This window comes from Vicia villosa, linkage group LG6 (genome assembly GCF_029867415.1).
Source record: "Vicia villosa cultivar HV-30 ecotype Madison, WI linkage group LG6, Vvil1.0, whole genome shotgun sequence".
NCBI lineage: Eukaryota > Viridiplantae > Streptophyta > Magnoliopsida > Fabales > Fabaceae > Vicia > Vicia villosa.
Window position 1 is genome coordinate 101721671 of NC_081185.1, and position 4906 is coordinate 101726576.

Genomic DNA, 4906 nt, shown 5'->3' on the forward strand with positions numbered 1-4906 from the left:
AAGTGGACAAAAGAAAAATAGCGGAGAATAAATATGACGTCCAAATGGACAAAATAAAAATAGCAGAAAGTAAATATGATGATATGATGAGTATAAGAGCGGTAAATATAAAGGACAATATAATAAAAATGCGGAAATTAAAATTAGTCGTTAGTTGTTAAAGATAACCATCTTGAAACTTGTCAAGTATGTTATCAAAGTTAGTAAATAAAGATTAATAATGGAGGAAGGATGAATTCGGATTTAAATCAACCACATACAACTTCCTTTTCATTTTTAATCTTTTATCGATTCGGGACAAAGAAAAAAAGAAGGATAGATGAAGAAGAAAGAACAAAAATAAAATAAGAAACTAATATATAAAAAGAAAACACAAGGTAAAAAACAAAAAAAATAAAATAATAAGACATATAATGATAATGGAGGAAGGATGAATTCGGACTCAAGTCAACCACATACGACTTCCTCTCATTTTGCTCTTTTATCGATTCGGGACAAAGAAAGAAAATGAAAGATAGATGAAGAAAAAGAGCAAAAATAACATAATAAGCTAATAATAAAAACAAGGTATAAAATAGTGAGACATATTTTTTGTGATTTTTTTCATAATTTTTGGACTAAAAACGAAATTAATATGAATTTCTAAAGTTGGAAACTAATTAAAATAAAACACAATAATCTCAGCCATCTGATCTAGTCAACTTCAACACAGTATTGACATCGGAAGGTCCAGATCTTAAGTACACTGTAAATACAGTAGGCAGGAAAATAGAGAATCAACTTTTGTATCATCTTCTCAGGTGAGGACAAGTGGCTCCGATGGCCACTTGTCACTTAATCAGCAAATCGGCGCACATCACGAAAAGGGGAAGAAAAGAACTTCAAATTTTAAAACAACTTTTTCTTCTTGCACAGCAAAAGGTACCATCAATTTTCAAAGAAGAAGAAAAAGTCAATAAAAGCTATAATAATGGTACATTAAAGCCATGGGTGTGTCAGGTTTTGAAAACAAAAGTAGAAAAAAGATTCCTCTCTTATCTACTCCATTGATTTTCGGTACAGCCCATGCTAGAGGAGAGAGTGACCTTTCAAATATCATCACCATTATCATTATTATAAAGAAAAGATAGCATTCATTTTCTTTTTCATTCTAAGAACCAAGAAATAAAACAAATAAAGTTTCATTAGAGCAAGATAAGAAAGAAACAGAAACAGTAAACACTCAAGCCACTTGCAATGGAGAATATGAAGACTCACGGTGGCTCAGCCGAAGCTTCACGGCGGCCGGAGCTTCGCCGGCACGGTGGTCGGAGGTAAAAGTTTTCAGAACTCAAATTTTTTTTACATCATCTCACTCGGTTTCATCTCCTCGTTTCAAATCCGAGGTTAGTTTTATCAGAAAATAAATTCACAAGCACAGATCTAAAGAGAAAGTGCTTGTGATTTTTGTTCTAAACTCAAGTAAATATCACAGGAATTAGCAATCAAAGGATGGAATCGTTATCAGAGGCTCATTCTCAACCTTTTGGAATGAAGAAGTGAAGAAACAGTGGTGGTTTGAAATTCCGGTACGGTGGTTTGAAGTTCCGGCGAGGAGTTTTAGAATTCCGGCGAGAGAGTTTTGAACTCAGGTGATTTTTTCTGAGTTTGTTCTGAAAAGTTCTGGGCAAAAAAGGTCCCCTGTGTCAGACTCAATCAATCTTTATATAGTGTAAAATCCTAAGCTTTGAGTAGGAAATTGTTTGGGCTCAGATTTATTGCTCTTGAGTCGGAAACTTCTGATAAAAATAATGTGTGAACTCGACTGCAAGAAGCCCACCCGAAAATCCTTTTTTTAGTCCAATCTCTCACTCTTTTTTTATTGTAACTTTGTGATACCAAATCATATTAAACTTGGGCCTGACTTTTGTGGATTTGTTGTTGTTACTAATTTCTATTTATTTCTTGTGATGCATGTTTATTGATGGACATGGAGAAAACCTTTGTTGAAGAAAGTGGTGAATTGTTGTGTTGCGTGTAGCTTGAGAAAAAAAACGGTGAGTTCGAATCACAACCATCAGAAGGATCTAGGAAGATGAAATCGAGAAATTGATCTTTGGAAAATTGGTGGAAAAGCTTGCAACATGGAGAAAATTAGTGTAGAATCCTTGAATATTCTTGTAGTTCAATTAGTCATTAGAAAAAAACATTGAATTGTTCTTGTAGTATAAAAGGTGGACTTTGAAGTTCATTCGAAAAAATTCATATCATTGAATGGCATTTGAACTACATTTGTACGATGTGGAACTTGAAATGTGAATTTGGAACAATGTTGCATGAAGATGATTCTCTTAAGTTCTCACTTGAAGAAATTCTCATGAATGGACCTAAACTTGTATCTTGAATTCTAAATATTTCTCCCACATGCTTCCTTCAACATGAATTGAACAAAACAAATACTCATTTCATTGATCCTTATTGCTCTTGAATCAATTTTAACCATTTGACAAGCATCACCACAATTCAAACCTCTGAGCCCTGATTAGAAATATCACCTCAACTTCTTGACCTGAAACCCTAACTGATAAAGAAAACAAGATAAATAAGACATATATTTTTTTTTTGAATTTGATTAATGGTTAGTGAAACATAATAGAAATAAATAATAAAGAACGAACAAAGAGGTGCTTGGTGATTCCCCTGAAGGTGAGCTAGAAAAGAAATAGGCACTAGAGAACCTCATAAATGATCTTGATGTGATTTACGCAGAACTTTGAGACGCGGGATCTTAGGGTCAAAAATTGGGGTATGACAGATGCCCCTATTTAAGTTTCTTCTATCCGGAGATATGAAGATTGAAATCTTCGTCTCGACGTGATTGAAGAGACTTAAATACAGAATACACAATTTTGACCCTAAGATGCCATGCAATGCTTATGATTATGAATGTAATGCACATGACTTCCATGAGAGGGAAACAAGACACCACTAGGGAAAGGAAACAGATTCCACTGGGGGAACGAGACTTTGCTGGGAAAAGAAATTTCACTGGGGAAAATATTTCACACCAGGAGGTTAAAGCATCATCTTCCACTAGAGATGAAAGAATACACCAACTTTTACTGAAGGTGAACTACCGACTTTTACTGAAGGTAGAAAATGATATTAAAAGGCAGTATTGAACAAACTTTGGAAAAGAACCAGACACATCCAGAATAGCATTGAATGTACGGGAACCACACATCAGAGATATTGAATAAACTCTGGAAAGCAATGTCAAAGACATTCAGAACAACATTGAATGAACTTTGGAAAAGAATCAGGCACATCCAGAAAAGCGTTGGGTGTACGAGAAATAAACATTAGAGATATTCAGAAAAACATTGAATAAAACTCTAGAACAAATCATCAAAGTCATTCAGAAGAGCATTAAATGAACTTTGGAAAACACATCCAGAAAAGCATTGGATGGTAAAGGGGTCCAAACTCTGGAAACATCGGAGACAACCAAAGACATTCAGAAAAGCATTGAACGCAAAGGATACCCATAACCCGGAAATACATCAGAGACATCCAGAAGAACATTGGATGTGGAAACAAAATATAAAATCTGAGTAGTCATTCAGAAAAGCATTGAATGCAACCGAAGATCTTAAGAAAGCATCCATGACATTCAGAAAAGCATTGAATGTATAGGAACAAGATAATATTCTAGAAAAGCATTAGAATGATCAGAGGCATATCCGGAAAAGCGTCAGATACATAGTCATATCCGGAAGAGCGTCAGATAGACAAAACAAACTTCTAGAAGAACATTAGAAGAACAGAGCCATATCCGGGAAAACATCGGATAAAATGGGTTCTGGGAGAACACCAGAACAACAAAGTGAATATCTGGTAAAGCATCAGAAAAAGAGACACATGAACCAAATGGATAAATCTGTTTTGGTAGGTGCCAAATAAGTTGGACTTTGATCTCAAGGTAACATGTCGATAGCAACAGGACCTCGGAAGATGAACATGAAATTTATTTCTATGCATGATATTGAATTTCTTTATGCATGATGAATGATTTATGCAATACAATTGTCAATGACAGCTGAGATAGACTCTTTTGTGAGGTAAGATCGAAACTCTGATTCCTCAACACGAAAATTCTGCCAACTCTGTTCTAGAAGATGCTTGAGCATGTTTGGTCACTCTGGCAAATGTATAAAATTGACGATCCTTTGAGAAGGTCTGTTAAACTGCAGTTGGGGATTGCTTGAGAAGATTGCCCCTGATTCACTAATTGCAGTAAGTTAACTGATCATTGCTTTGGTTGAACTGTGTTGGAGATGAGCTAATCATGGCTTTAGTCCTTGAAATAACTGTTAAAAAGACTTGCCCCAGTATAAGTCTTGAAAGGATATTCTGATCAACACATCTTGAACTGAACATCTGAAACAAACAGGATCTGAAAGTAAGGTGCCCCTGATAGAAACATTGATCAAGTTTCTCGACTGTTAAAACTTCCTGAAAGATGAGTGCTTACTTGCAAGTAAAATGTTCATTCAAGAATGGTAATTTTAATGCAATGCTCAAAACATATTTTAGAAATCAAAATTATTATAGGAAAGATGTTATTGATGTATAGCAAATGAAATCAATGGTCAAAACACAAAGGTTAAGACATTCAGAATGAAAGATAAAGAAAAGTCAGGATATCAAAACAAATGATTGGCAAATCTTTTGGGAGTCAGTTTACGCAACCTTGTTGTAGTATGCTTTCAAAATAAACCTTGCTTCAATTAGGTCTTTTAAAGGTTGTAACGAGGTCAGGTTCACGGTTTCAAAAACAAAGGATATAAGGCTCAACATTTAATTGTACCCACCCCATCTTCGTGATGATCTCCAGTCCTACACTCAGTTGACTCAAACTATGCGT

The 4906-nt window shown here is 34.9% G+C and overlaps 1 long non-coding RNA gene across 1 annotated transcript; it reads left to right on the plus strand.

Moving 5' to 3' along the window:
- Nucleotides 1-1015: 1015 nt before the first annotated feature.
- Nucleotides 1016-2320, plus strand: LOC131611971 (uncharacterized). The gene is made up of 3 exons (XR_009287252.1): nt 1016-1313; nt 1475-1631; nt 1976-2320. It is a non-coding gene; the product is annotated as an uncharacterized LOC131611971 (long non-coding RNA).
- Nucleotides 2321-4906: the final 2586 nt, after the last annotated feature.